Source organism: Rhineura floridana, chromosome 4 (genome assembly GCF_030035675.1).
Source record: "Rhineura floridana isolate rRhiFlo1 chromosome 4, rRhiFlo1.hap2, whole genome shotgun sequence".
Classification (NCBI taxonomy): Eukaryota; Metazoa; Chordata; class Lepidosauria; order Squamata; family Rhineuridae; genus Rhineura; species Rhineura floridana.
The window spans coordinates 193,738,412-193,754,307 of NC_084483.1; the positions used below are offsets into that span (position 1 = coordinate 193,738,412).

General features: G+C 43.0%; 1 pseudogene; it reads right to left on the reverse strand.

The window, feature by feature from the left end:
• Positions 1-11,176: 11,176 nt before the first annotated feature.
• Positions 11,177-11,303, reverse strand: LOC133384774 (5S ribosomal RNA; annotated as a pseudogene).
• Positions 11,304-15,896: the final 4,593 nt, after the last annotated feature.

Consider the following 15,896-nt stretch of genomic DNA (forward strand, 5'->3'; position numbering starts at 1 on the left):
ACAGGGGGGATGGCAGTCCGCTGATGTTTCAGCAGATCGCGGAAGGAGAGTGGAGGGCTTCCTGTAGCTCCAGGGGCCCTCGGGCCAGTGCCCCACCTGACCGCCCTTTAGAACTGGCCCTGCTTGCAGCCCTGGCTTTTTTTCCCTGATGTTCGTAATTTTCCAGAGCTTGGAAAAGTTACTTTTTTGAACTACAGCTCCCATCAGCCTAATCCAGTGGCCATGTTGCCTAGGGCTGATGGGAGTTGTAGTTCAAAAAAGTAACTTTTCCAAGCTCTGTAATTTTCTATGTCAAGTAACCAAGTAAGATAGTGTGAAAGGCATTTTTCCATATAAAGCATTCAGACATGCTAATGACTGACCATCTCTTCAGTCTCAAGAGATAGAGTCCTTACTCTTCGAGAGGAATTACATGTGCTAATTCTGATTCTGTGTTGGCTCTAATTTGGGGTGTTTTATGTGATGTGTTGATGCATCTAATCCCTACAGCATATGCAGCCGCTGCTGGTCTCCTGGTGAGGCACAGGGTGGCTAACAGAAACCATAGCAGGGCCATTGTGGGCAATGTATTTGGCATGGCCCACTTTTCTGTTTGAGCACAGAGTTATCCCAAAGGTATGGATGTCAGGCTATACTAAGTGTCTTCCCCTCACCCATTTAACAATACCAATTTCATTGGGAGCTGCCAATGACCAATGTCATTCTCTTCCAGCCACTGAGAAAGTGATCTCTCTCTCTCTCTCTCTCTCTCTCTCTCTCTCTCTCTCTCTCTCTCTCGTCTCCACTTAGGAAATTTATTATACTGTATTTTTGCCCACAGCCTTTTTCAATATATTTGCTCTTGACAAGAGTGCATTCGTTATCATATCATAAATGTAGGCTCATGGATTTCAAACAGACACAGTCAGCCTGAGCATTCACTGAAGCAGTTCATTCATTGAAAGGAAATGCCACATAATTAATTGCAACTGGTTGCGGGCAATTATGACATTCTGGCAAAGAAAACCCTTGATGGAAGAGCACATCAAATCCTTTGACCTCATTGCATTTTAGAACAGGCAGGAAGACAGCCTGCCCTGGGCTTTAATAAACTTTGGGGGCATGCTATGGAATGAGTCACGCCATGTTGTAAAACCAATCAGATTAACATTTCCCAATAAAAAAAGATACACAGTAGTAAATCTGGCCATGTGTTGTTTTAATTTTAATGGCTCGAATATGGCTGAGATAAAAATTACTCTTTTGTGAAAGCGGAGGGCTATAAATCTTAGTGCTTGGAGTAACCATATGTGTGTGTATGTGTGTATTTGTTTTCAACTGATAAGACAAATTTTCTCCTAAGCCTTTCTATTAAAGGTTTCAATGAAGAAGAATGCAGAAGAAGCAGCCCAAAGGGTCAGATGTTTTCCATAGACTAAATATATCCATTTCATACTTTGACTATATCTGGGGCCCCTAGGCTGGTGACTGCAGGCCCCATGATGCTCCAAGACATGTCCCCTCATGTCTGCCAGGCCACCTGCAACTAGGGATGTAAGAAGTCATTATTTTCCATTTTGCCCTGTGCATGCAGGACTGTTTCCGTTCCGCTGCAGTTCATCTTCTGCCAAAAATTACATTATTCATCTCTCTGTCTTTTGTGGCAAAATTATGTACTTGATTACATAATTTACATTGTCATTACATTATTCCACCGTGTTCATTTCAATGCAAAGGAAACACAATGCAAATGGGGGGGATAATCAATTATGCATCATTTGCAGTCTGAAAGCAACAATAGCAGTGACTACCGATTGTATTCATTGGGTTGATTTTTTATGTATGAAAAGATGTCATTGACCTCGATATAGGAAACAGACATGTGCTGAATTAGTGAACGTTGACAATTTTCACTCCATATTTGTTTTTACTTGTTTTCTGATGGCCCTACCTGTCACTCCTGTTTTGTTTTTTAATGGAGGTTCCCACTCCCCCCTTTTTTCCTTTGGCAGTAACTGGGCAGGCTGGAAAAGATGCACAGGCTTCCAGCAGCTCCATCCTCTTACTAACCATCCCCCAGGATACCTCTGGTCCCCACCTTTCCCTGTATTCAGCACAATGGAAATATGTTTTTCTTCTGGATGTTTATTCCAAAAGGCGGCATATGAACAAGCAAATCGATTTTGCAGTGGTTGCATTTTCTGAATGGTTGGTTAGTTGGAATGTGAGTTTGCATCATATTGTATGTGTCCATTGGTCCCTGTCTACAGTGTTGGTAAACGTGCTGGTTTACATGGTACTGACTCGTTTCTGTTCATTGTATCCCCTGTAAATGCTTCTCAGCTTATTTTCTGTCATTGCTCTTGTCAAAGTGAAGACTGGCTTGTTATTGCACTTGGTGACAATCTGTTTCTTAGTGACCAGACTGTTGTACATCTTTCCCCACTCTGAGTCACTGAATGCATTGAGCAGCAACTTCCATAAGTCACCCTTCCCTGCCCTCAGCTCCCCTGCCCACAATAAAAGCTTGGAAAGGTTTTGTCATTTAGAACACTTATTTCTCAATGGGTGACTTTCATGTTTGGAATCGAACACCACAGATATCCAATAGATTCCTAGAGATGATATTTGTAAGAACCTCCTTTGCTAGGAACTCTATGCTGCTTCAAATGTTACAGCAGCATTCATGTCCTGAATCACCTTGGGCTTACCTGGTTCATTGCTTTGGCTTTACAGCTGGCTCGATTCCACTCCATGGCACCTTCTGATTCTGTTCCTGAGAGCTGGTGGCATCCTAAACACTACAGGTGCTTGCATCGTGCAGACAAAATAATGGTGCTGCTGGAAAGGGGTTGCATGCCTTGACATAATACCGTTCATTCCTATCTGCCATCTGGTGGGACTTAGCTGTAACTCCAACAGCACTCTAATTTACAGTAGAAGTTGATGGGCTGTTATGATGTGATGTGTCCTATTTTCTATCTGATGACTGATGGGGGGGATAACACAAGATCCTGTTCTGTGTCTCCTATTTTTCCTTCCTTCATATTTTGAATTTTTTTCTATGGGTCTGAGGGTCTTTCAGGAGTTTCACAGATCACACTTTGCTCCTTGCTTCTCCAGAAAAAGGAAGAAACAGCTCTAAAGGTAATGGTAGCTAAAAATAAAATTCAGCATCGCGAAGTAAGGACAACATCAGGACTTACATGCCTTTAGAGCACTCGACAAGTGAACTAATTAACATTCTAATTACTCCATTTCAGAGGCTAAGCATTACTATTGCTGAATGGCCTTGAGTCGTCTTATATTGTCTTTGCTGCCAACAGCCTTGTGTCTTAAGTCCTTCTGCTGACAATATTGGCAAAAAATGAACTTCAAGAATAAATCTTTGACACAGACAGTGAAAAGATAAAAAAGGGAATTGAGCAGAACTGCTACTGAATTTCACCTAAAGTGGAATTTTCAGATGAATTTAGATGTTCCTGCTCAGATGAAAAACTCTAGAAATTTGAGGCTTGTATCCAATATAGCGTTAAGTTTCTTGTTCCATTAGTGCAAGGTTTTATACTTGCACAGGGGAAATTTCCTCCTTCTCCTCACTTCACATGCCTCCTAAATCTGTTCTGGGGGTTCTTCCAATTATCTAGAACAGATTTGGGGAGGGTGCGGGGCATCCATGGGGAGGGGCAAAGAAGAGGAGTGGAAAGTTTAGTTGCACAAGTGTAAATCCTTGCGCTAATGGAACGAGGGCATCTGATTATTTATTTATTTATTACCTTTAAATCCCACCCTTCCTCCTAGTAGGAACCCAGGGAGGCAAACAAAAATACTAAAAACACTCTAAAACGTCATAAAAACAGATTTTAAAATATATTACAACAAAACATCCTTAAAAACAAATTAAAACAAAACATCTTTAAAAACACCTTTTTCAAACAAAAGCTTTAAAAACATTTTTTTAAAAAGAGCTTTAAAAACAGATTAAAAAGCAATTCCAACACAGATGCAGACTGTGATAAGGTCTCTACTTAAGGAGGAAGGTCTTCAGTAGGCGCCGAAAAGATAACAGAGATGGTGCATGTCTAAAATTTAAAGGGAGGGAGTTCCAAAGGGTAGGTGCCATTACACTAAAGGCCTGCTTCCATTGTTGTGCGGAATGGACCTCCTGATAAGATGGCATTTTCAGGAGGCCCTCACCTGCAGAGCATAGTGATCAACTTGGTATATAAGGGGTAAGACGGTCTTTCAGGTATCCTGGTCCCAAGCTGTATAGGGCTTTATATACCAAAACTAGAACCTTGAACTCAGCCTGGTAGCTAATAGGTAGCCAGTGCAATTCTTTCAGCAGCGGGGTGACATGGATACTCTGCCCCAGTGAGCAATGTTGCAGCTGCGTTTTGCACCAGCTGCAGCTTCTGGACCAACCTCAAGGGCAGCCCCACATGGCTGCCACATTACAGTAATCCAACCTGGAGGTTACCAGTGCATAGACAACAGTGGTCAGACTATCCCGGTCCAGAAATGGCTGCAGCTGTCTTACCAGGTGAAGCTGGTAAAAGGCAGTACTAGCCACTAAGGTCACCTGGGGCTCTAGTAATAAAAATGGATCCAGGGGCACCCCCAGACTATGGACCTGCTCTTTCAGAGGGAGTACCACCCCATCCAAAGCAGGCAACTGACCAATCATCCAAACTCGGGAACCACCAACCCACAAAGTCTCGGTCTTGCTAGGATTCAGACTCAGTTTTTTGTCCCTCATCTAGCCCACCACCAAGTCCAGGCAGCGGTCCAGGGTTTGCACAGCCTCTCCCGATTCAGATATTACAGAGAAACAGAGCTGAGTATTATCAGCATACTGCTGACACCTCACCCCAAATCAAGATGGTACCCTGCGGCACCCCACAGCACAACTGCTAGTGGTCCAAAAGACAATCATCCAATGCCATTCTCTAAAAATGACCCTGGAGATAGGATTGGAACCACTGTAAAACTGTGCCTCCAATACCCATCGCAATATGTCGACCCAGAAGGATACCATGGTCAATGGCAGAGCTTGAAAGTAACTAGTTACAAGTAACGAATTACTTGTAATTCATTACTTTTTTGAGTAACGAGTGGGTAATTCCTTTACATTTTGATTGTAATAGAACTAGGAGTAATTTTACTACTTTTGTGGAGTAATTGTAATGTTTCCAGAATTACTTTTGGGCATTACTTGGGGGGGAGCAGGGGAAGTTTTCTGCTCCTCTGACTTGTGGATGAAAATCATGTGCCTCAAACTGGGCTTCTGTTCAGTGCCTCTCTTTCCTCGTGCTCTGTGGATGGGTAGGAGGCGACGAGGGACGAGGCGGAGAGTGAGATGGGGTGGAGTGGAGAAAACAATTATTTTAAAAAACGGATAGTGGTGGTGAAGAATGGAGTGGAGGGGAAAAGGATCCAGAGGTCAAGAACATGGATAAAGGAGGAGAAGGAGGCGGCAGCAGAATGGAGATAACTGTGGAGGTGAAAGATGACAACGTGTATGTGTGTGTGTGTGTGTGTGTGTGTGTGTGTGTGTACTGTGTCTGCACTTGGCACACAAAGTGGCCTCCACCACCCTCTCTGGCTACTGTGCTGCATCTGCAGTATTTTAACTTTTTTGCATCTCAGGGGAAAATGTTTGCTTGGGTGAGTGTCCCTTAGTTGGTGGCAGGGCAGGGTCCGGGAGGTGGTTAAGTGAGAGAGATTATGCTTGCTGGCTGAGGGGGGGCGGGGGTTGCACTTGGTTTGATGTGCAAAGATCTGAGTAGTGGCCTCAGCCTCCCTCCCCGCCACCCTTACCAGCGGAGAGACCACCACTGCTATCTTATGAATAAAAATATTTTTTCCACTACCTCTGTATGTGTTTGTTTATTTTTAATGTTCTTTTAGGCTACTTAGATGTGCAGCAGCCAAGGCCAGCACCTTGTAGGCGTTTTTTTTAAGTAACTGAAATGTAATTGTAGTGATTACTTTGGAGGAAAAGTAAAGTAATCAGTTACTTTCAGAGCAATTGTAATTGTAACAGTAATTACTACTTTTTGGGCCATGTAATTTTAACTGTAATTTATTACTTTTTAAAAGTAATCTTCCAAGTTCTGGTCAATGGTATCAAAAGCCACCAAGAGATTAAGTAAGAATAACAGCATCTCACTCTCCCTGTCCTTCTCCTGATAATGGTCATCCATCAGGGTGACTAAGGCCGATTCAGTCCCATAGCCAGGCCTGAACCCAGACTGGAATGGGTCAAGATAATCTGTTTCATCTAAGAGTACTTGCAATTGCTGTGCCACAACCTTCTCAATCACCTTCCCTAAAAAGGAAGTATTTGCAACTGGTCGGTAGTTGTCACAAACCAGTGGGTCCAAGGTGGGCTTTTTCAGGAGTGGTCAGATCACTGCCTCTTTCAGGGCAGCTGGAACCACTCCCTCCAGCAACGATGCATTGACTACACCCTGGATCCACAGTCAAATCCCCTCCGCAAGCTTTAATAAGCCAAGAAGGGCAAAGGTCGAGAGGACACATTGGTGGCTGCATCATCACAAGCACTTTGTCCATATCATCAGGCCTCATCAGCTGAAACTGATCCCAAGAAGATGTTGCACTGAACTGTGGACTACAGTAGATGTGGATGAGGCATCAAGATTGCTATGGAGGCGAGCAACTTTACCGTCAGTGCCTTGCAAACAATTCACAGTGGGCCTCCGAAGGGTCTAAAACTCCATTTCCTGGAGTTGATGTCAACAGACCCCTGACAATACTACTCTTTGTGCTAAACCAGCGCAAAGGGAAATTCTCTAACAGCCTACTCTCTGCTTTCTGCAGTGAAGTAAAAGACTTCATTTCAGTTGGCCTCTGAGCATTATCCTTTGCCCTGCCTATTCTATTTTGATTGCCATACTATTGGTTTAAGTTTCTACTACATATTCATTGTTGCCTTTATTGTTGTTTTAATTGTTGTAAACCATTACGGAACTTCAGTTTCGAGCGGTATAGAACTATTTTAAATAAATAAATAAAACCAAAGTGGCCCTTCCCATTCTGCCACCCTGTTTGGGAATAGAGAGACAGGGTGGGAACGTGGGTGACTTTCTGGAGCTGGGGGAAGTACTCCGAAATGTTTCAAAAGGTTACCCCTTCATGTTGCCTGCCACATCTTTAAAAAATCAATCAGGTTTTCCAAGTGTGATCCATCCCTATCTCTCTCTTGTGGAGAGAGAGATACAGAGAGAGAGCACCTTTCAGGGTGGCCTGCTGACGCTGCCAGCAGAGCTGGCCCAAGACATTTTGTTGTCTGAAGAAAAGGACAAGATGGTGTCCTCCCATTCCACACACAGAGCCTGACTGGTAGCTGAATCTTACTTCAAGATGGATGATGAGATAGCATCCTCCACCACACCACATGCAGTAGGCTAGTCACAAGATAAACTAGCAATGGGAGTAAGGGAAAATGGTGGGGAGCTGTCCCCAGCATCTGTTGCCGCAAGGGGTTACATCATTCTGCCTAATGGTAGGATTTGTCCTGACCGCCAACCACTATTTTTTCACCTAGAAGGTGACAGCTTTGGCGCCACATCTTGATGCAAGACACTGTGCTGATGCCGTTGCCTTCTGAGAGCATCTGTGGTGGGCAGTGGCCATGCAGAGTGCTCTCTCGCTCTCTCGCTCTCTCTGTGAGAGAGAAAAGTAAGAGAGAGCTTTTAAAACTTAAACTGTTCTTTTCTTTAAAAGGCACAGCAATCAACAAAACAAAACATGTCCCCCTCCACAAAATATTTTGTTTCACCCCCCCCCCCAATTCCCATCCCCCTCAAAAAAAATTCTACCATCATTTTGGCCACAAGATTGGTACCTTTTCATGGTTGAAATGAGTCGGCCCAAAACATTTTGGCTTACTTGTAATTTCATGGGAGTTTCACCTGTTCATGCCCAATGCTCTCATGTTCTGATCAGATGTCAGACACTTCATATCTTATTTAGTAAGCCCTTTTCCCTGGTTCTTTCTCTTTTAAGCGTCAATATATAGACACACAGATGACAACACTGTCTTTTTAACTGCTGCTTCTTGACCATATCTGTACCACTGGTGGTTCAACATGAGGGTCAGCCCTACTGTTAGGCAGAGTGAGGCATCTGCCTCAGGCAACATGTCAGGGTGGGGGTGGAGAGAGGTCACAGGCAGCAGTGAGGTACTGGATGACAGAGCTATCAGTCCCACACAGCATTGAGTGGTGAGCAGTAACCCTTCTTCCTTCTGTTTTCTCCCTTCCCTTTGGAGGGGGGGCAGGAGAGAACCAATGTGTACTTAGCCAGAAGGCCACCTGGTGGGTGCAGTTACAGCAGCTACCACTGCTGTCGTTGCTGATTGGTTGGGTGGCAGCCTCTATACATTGGGGAAAATGAAATGTGGGCTGATGCAGCCACCACAGCCAAACCCACCAGTTGACTGATTGGCTCCCTTATACACCCCCCCCCCCAAAGACAGACATGGAAACAGAAGGGAGGAAGGCCATACCTTGCTACACCCTTGAAATAAAGCCCAACACTTGCTCCGTGGCATAAATAGAGGCACTGCAAGCCGAGACATGCTTAGTTCTGTTCATAGCACAGCCCTAACATATTTAACAACTGGTCGCCCAGACGTGCCTGCATTTCTTCATTTGCACCAAAACATGCATCTAGCTGCTTCAATCTACCTGTAGATATTTAATCGGGCTTTTGCAGAGGAAGAAATGTGTGCACAAAATATGAACCCTATGTTTAAAAAGCATGCAACGTGCAGAGCTTATGGGGGGAAATGGGAAAGCATTGAAAATATGTGTATTTTACATTAAAAAGGTGCAACTTAACCCCCAGATATCTCAAAGGCCACCACTGTCCCTACAGACCTTCTTGGGTGTTCAGATGGGTAGAGGAGGCAGTCTTGGTAGTTCCACCACCCTCAGAAGTTTGGAGGGGGAGGATTGCCCAGAAGAGGGCATTCTCTGTGGCAGTACCTAAGTTGTGGCAATCCCTCCCCATAGAGGTGTGCTTGGCATCTTCACTATGCAGTTTTTGTCATATGCTGAAGACACACCTTTTTATCCAGGCCTTTGACCCCATGAACCCTTGATTGTAATTCATTCTAACTGTTTTAATACTGTGTTTTTAAATAGCTGCAGCCTGTCCTTGGACCTCATAGTGGAAGGTGGGTAAGAAATCTAATAATGCAAAATGCATACAATTTAAATGCATGCTTTCAAAACGTCTATAGAAAATGGGATGTAATTGACCTACAATGGAGTGCCTGCAAAACTGAAACAGGATTAGGCTGAGAGTTAGGCCGCTCAGTCCAGTCCTAGATGTTTCACAAGGCCTGTCCTAGCATTATTTACCAAAACAGGGCTCATGGAAACTGGCCACAGAACAGAACATCTTAATGGTTTTTATACGTTATGTAGACCACTTTAAGAATTTTATTAGAAATGCGGTTTAGAAACATGGCACATAAATAAAACAAATCAAAATCTTTACTTGATATATTAATGATATTTGAGGTTTGAGGGATAAAGAACCGTCTCTTTTTTATCCACTGTGGTTTGTCAAATAAATAAAATATGGTATTCTATAAAAATGGGCTGTTTAAGAGCAGAGTGGTATTGGATGCTTAGGAAAAATGCAAGATGCAACATATTCATATTTCTAGAGCCACATTAAAAGGATTAAATTACAATGCTGGCAGGGTGGCCTCTTCTTCGAGGCAGTAAATTTTACCAACAGGAGAGAATTTTAAACTAATACTTCCTCATAATGGTGGCTTTCCTCTCTTACAGCTATTGAGTAATATGACAACTTTATCTAACTGAGGCATCTCTTTAGAAATCACTGGGTTTTATTTATCTCAGGATGAAAGCTGGAAAAAACCACAGGTTATTCTTCTTCACAAAAGCTACAAGAATGGCACCTTGTGCTGCTATTGAGATGCTTTATGCTTATTGGCATCCTAGTTTCTTTCCTTGTCCTATTGAATATTACATTTATCTTGGTTTAAAATGTGTGTGTGTGTGTTAGGAATGGAGGAGAAATTTGGTTGGTTTGCGTTTCGATGAGAAACGACCTAATTCACACTTCTCAAACCAATGCCTAAATCAAAACAAGCCATCCTTCGAAATTCACACTCCTCCAAACGTTGTGATGTAATTCTTCAACCAAACAATATGTAAAAACATGCATATATTAGGGAAAACGTTAGTGAAAACAACATACAATGCATTATGTAAGGGAAAATTGCTTGCAGTTATGTGTGCATTAGTCAAAACTACACCCAAAAATTTATTTGGAAAAATGTGAAATAAAATGCTAATTTTTTTTTTAAAAAAAATAGACACTGCAAATTGCTGTGGCAATGTGGAGAACTGGAGTTAAGATTAGAAAAAATGAGAAATTTAGAGAACCGAAATTTTGGCAGTTGTGTGTGGAATCAGTGGGAAATGCTTACCATGTTTCATCACACTTTGGGGAAGGTCTTTTTGATCTATTGCATTTACAATCTGCTTTATTTATTTAATGGATTTAATGGATTGCAATAATTGTGGGGAACCTTTGGCCCTCCATATGTTGCTGAACTACAACTCCCATCATCCCTGGCTGTCGGCCATGCTTGTTGGGATTGATGGGAGTTGCAGTACCTGGATTACAAATACAATTCTAACATAAAACTTTAACAAAACATAACAATCTTAAAAAGACAGGCACACATAAGTAGCACCAAGTAAAAACTATCCAGGAAAACTTAAAAGTGTTTTACTGAGTTCCTCAAATTGGCCCAAACGGGCCAAACACTAAGTTCCATCATAGAAAAGGCCCTGATCACAAGCGTCATCAGGTCCTGATGTAAACGCTGATAGAGGCAATTCACGGAGAATAACCTCCCCTATAGTGTGAAGAGCTGCTGAAGTAATGTCACTATGATGTAAAACGATATCTTTTGTTCCAATTATTTTGCCTGATTTCCTTTTTGGATTTCTGAGGCTTGACAACAGTGTCATAGGACTCTTCCAGAGAGTCTTTTGTAGTGTTGTTGTTATATCCCTTCAAGTCAATTATGACTTATGGCAACCCTATGAATCTTTTTTGGATATATTCATAGGGTTTTCACGGTAAGAGGTATTCAGTGGCTGTTTACCATTGCCTTCCTCTAAGTCTACAGCACCTGGTATTCCCAGGTGGTCTCCCATGCAAGTACTAACCAGGCCTGACTCTGCTTAGCTGCTTAGCTTCCGAGATCAGACGAGATCAGGTGTGTTCAGGGTAATATGGCTGTAGACCTTTTGTAGTGAACAAGTAGTAATAATAATAATAATAATAATAATAATAATAATAATAATAATAATAATAATAATAATAATAATAGGTGGCCATACCAGGAAATGCCAGAGTCAACTCTCAGGCACTGTGGTTTTAATTTCTTCTCTGCATTGAAGCAGAAGCCTGCAGCATGGTTTCCTCCTCTATGAGCCTGTTCTATTTAAGTTGTGTTTGCTACTACGTGTCTGTGACCTCTTCTTCATGAAATGATGATGATGATCTTGGGGATTAGTTCCATCACTTCTGTTCCCCAGGGAGAAATGAGTGCTGGGGCCAATCCCTAGCTACCACCTGACTTGAACTCTGAGAAAAAGCAGCCTTCGCAATGTTCCTGGGAGTCCTGCGTCCGGGATCAGAGGTGTCATGTCTCTGAATCCCAGTTGGAGCTGGTTGACTACTGTGGGAAACAATAAACTGGCCTTGATTGCCCTTTGGTCTGATCCAAGCAGGGTTCTTCTTCCTGTTGTCAGAACAAGACATGGTGAGAGTGCCCAATAGGGCCTCAGTTCTGACATAGGCCCTGATATAAAAATTAATTATTTTAATGACTCACATTCAGCATCAGACAAGTGTTTGTGGTGTGTGCGTTTCACCGGTTGTTAATTCTACAAATCAGGTAAAGGAATAATTAAATAACAATGGAAACAAAGCAAGAGGTATGAACAATGCTCTCAGCACTTACAGATTTTGAGGGACAATTGCCAGTGATATTGGATCAGTTGGATCTACAGGCCAACGGAGACTATAACTCTGTGCAAATGGCCTATCAAAAATTCTCAAACCTCTTTGTGGGTAGAGAAATTGGAATACCATTTCACCAATTGTCCCTGACAATTGTCATTGCTGGGAATCAGAAGGAGGGAGTGCTGCTGTGCTCAGGTCCTGCCTGAAAGTTTCCCATCAGCATCTGGCTGGTCACCGTGAGATCCAGATGCTGGACTAGCTGGGCCTTTGGCCTAATCCAGCAGGGCTCTTCGACTTCTGCATGGCTGGAATGTAGCCTACCATACAGAGGTAAGAATCACATGTGTTGCTTCACCAATGTTTGCCTCTGGCCTTGCCCACCGTTGGCATGTTGTCCCTGAAAGGTTGCCAACATGGCAATGTGGCCCTCAGCCTCAAAAGAGGGGAGGGGCTGCATGGTGGTTGTTTCCAAGATATAAATAGGAAAAGGAAGTCAAAGGGACCATTTTCCTTCTCTCAATGAGACCAGTCTGAACCATGAAAGTTATTCACTGTAGGCATGTCTGATTTTCATTCGCAGCCTACAGGCAACTATGGTTTTGTTTTTTTCAGTGAACAGAGCTAAGCAAAAATAAGTCCTGTGAAAAGAAATGGAATAAGATCCCACTGCAGTTTACCTGGAACTATTTTTTTTTGCCAAATTGTGCCCTCTGAAGTCAGTGAGGGTTACTCTAAGTATGCTTATAATAACGCCTGGCAGTATATCACTGATGGGAAGTTGCCTCATGTTGTCCGCAAAGAATTTCCTCTCACAGGAAACCGAGAAATGTGGAGAACTCTGGGAGTACACTGCAGAAAAGTAAAGCCTCTTGGGATGAGGAAAGGGACAGCAAATTAATGAGTGCTCTTCCCATCTCTCTCCGGTGTCAAAGGGGGGGGGTCACCAGTGGAGAAACATACGTAAAACAGCTGCAGGTTTCACAAGTGAACGTTTGATCACTTGGCATCCAATTAGAACTGAGCACATCATGTTAAGCAAAGATTCAGGACCACGGGAGAATACCAACATCCCACATGTTTGCATAGCACTCTTTGCTTCTGAGATAACATAACGCATGATGAATTCCTTCGTCCCAGCTCAGGCAGCTGTATCTATTTGTCCCAGCTTTAAGCAGGAAAGCCTACATTCTCATGTTAACCGTAAGACTACTCTGGGGGCGAGTTCACCCATACAGGGAGCCTGGATCCTCCACTGTAGCTTGTGATCATGCACTGCTGTGTATTTACATCTCTGTGCACTGCTTGAGCAAGGTGTCTGCTCTAGGGTCTCTGTGCCCATCCATTGTCCTATTCTCTCCTGATGTGAATGTCATTCGTGGCTCTTTGAAGGAAGAACAGGAGAAGGAAGGTGAGACCTAAGGACCAGCCTTCCAGTGATGCTTGAATTCCACCTGGCTGAGCATAAACAGAGCCAGCCCAACTGCGAATTTGGGTGTGTGCATTTGGGTGTCTGCGGTTAAGTACTAGTATTGAACAATACTCACAAATTGTGCTACAAGATGGTCTGAGGGCTTCTTTATTTATTTATTTGTTTGTTTGTTTGTTTCATTTATAGACCGCCCATAGCGAGTGGCTCTCTGGGCGGTGTACAAAAAGGTTAAAATACAAAATATCAACAATAAAATCAGACAACAAACAATAAACACAAGCAGCAACTAAAGAAAAAAATAAAAAATAAAAAATTTAAATTATAACATAAACGCTTAAAATGCCTGGGAGCATAGCCAGGTCTTAACCTGGTGCCGAAAAGATAGAAGCGTAGGCGCCAGGCGTACTTCTTCGGGGAGGCTGTTCCACAGTTCGGGGGCCACTACAGAAAATTTTTCCTTCTAAAGCTCTGCCATGGCTCAGCTGAATGCCCACTGGCAACACATGGATCTTCAGGTTGCCAGGAACAGTTGTCCTCAGTCATCATATTAGGTAAAAAAGTATGTCTTCAAATTCTTCCCGAATGTCAGTAATGATGGAGAGAGATGCACCACACTGGAGAGGGTATTCCACAAACGGGGATCGACCATGATAATATGATTCCCAGAAAAGAAAGATGGCTGCTCTTTTATTCCACAGAGGGCCCTAGGAATGGTGCAGTGCAATGTCATCTTCCCAGGGGTATTTGCAGTCCCATTCCCAAAGAGCATGGGCTGCATGCTTGCTGGTTTGGGCAAGCTGCCGGATGCTTTTGAAATTTAGAACAAGCCCTGAGTCTACCTTGCTATTTAAAGTGTAAACACCACTTCCACCCCACCTGAACTTCCACCCCATACACAATGTAATCTCCCATCCCGTATTTGGGAGGTTTTTTTGACCCCCTCCATGAATCCCCAAATGGAGAGGGATTTGAGAGGGATGTTGATTATGATTACATTTATATCCCACCTTTCCTCCAAGGAGCTCAAGGTGGCGTACTAACATAGATTATTTATTATTTATTTTATTTATTATTCAATTTATATCCCGCCCTTCCTCCCAGCAGGAGCCCAGGGCGGTAAACAGAAGCACTAAAAACCCTTTAAAATATCATAAAAACAGACCTTAAGATAGATTAAAACAAAACAACTTTAAAAACATTTTATTAAAAAAAGCTTTAAAAACATCATAAATAAAAAGGGTTAAAAACATATTGTTTAGGAAAAAAGGTTTTAAAAAAACATATTAAAAAGCAATTCCAACACAGACACACAGTGGGATAGGTCTCAACTTAAAAGGCTTGTTGAAAGAGGAAAGTCTTCAATAGCAGCCAAAAAGATAGCGGAGATGGCACCTGCCTAATATTTAAGGGGAGGGAATTCCACAGGGTAGGTGCCACCACACTAAAGGTCTGTTTCCTATGTTGTGCAGAACGGACCTCCTGATAACTGGGTATATAAGGGGTAAGACGGTCTTTCTTACTGTCTCTCTCCATTTTACCCTCACAACCGTGTGGGGTAGGTTAGGCTGGGAGACAAAGGCTGGCCTGTGGACACCCAATCAGTTTCATGGCCAAGTGGAGATTTGAATCGTGGTCTCCTCCTGGGTCCCAGTTCAGCACTCTAGCTACTACAACACACTGGCTGTCTTTAGATGTTCCCTGGCATAGACCCCAGAGGTCTTCTCAGGCACAGAAGGGAAAAGGGCTCCAGCATTGTTTCCTGTGACTGGCAGGCAGTATGAAGTCTTTGGATTGGCCAAGGAGCTTGGCCTTCTGCTCTTTGGCTGGTGAAGTGAGCAATGTCTTCTACACTTTGGGCTCCAATTCATACCCTCACATGGTCTCACACTTGTTCACTGTCTCCCTGGCTCAAGCTGCAGTTCCAACCCACAGCACCAGCAACAAACCTCAAGGTCCCTGATTTGAAGGAGACACAGGTCTGGATTTGGACATGGGCCCTCATCACTTAGGCCTGTTTCAGACATGTAGATTCCAGAGGAGGTGCTTCTTTTCTACTTCCAGACACCACCACTGTTTTTGAAAAGGAGCTCTAGACAAGAACAAGGTGATAATTGCCATTTTTGTCTGTCCGTCCTAGGACTGAGTTGAAGTACTGTTCTTTTCCTAGCCCTGTTCATAGACCCAGTGGAGCCACCATTCCCAGAAAGCCCTTTGGAATAACTCTGCCTCATGATATGGAGTCACCTTGGTCCTGATCCTATTGATTTTTACAGGGTGATGCAGTGTTTGTGAACTGGCTGTTTTCTTTTTGCACGGATGAATTTTTTCACTTTGTTTTTACATCTTGTATATATTTATGTTGTTATAAGTTGCTTTGGGTCTGCCTGTGAAAGGCATCTGCAAAATGTAAACAGTAATAGTATAATACTACTAATAATAA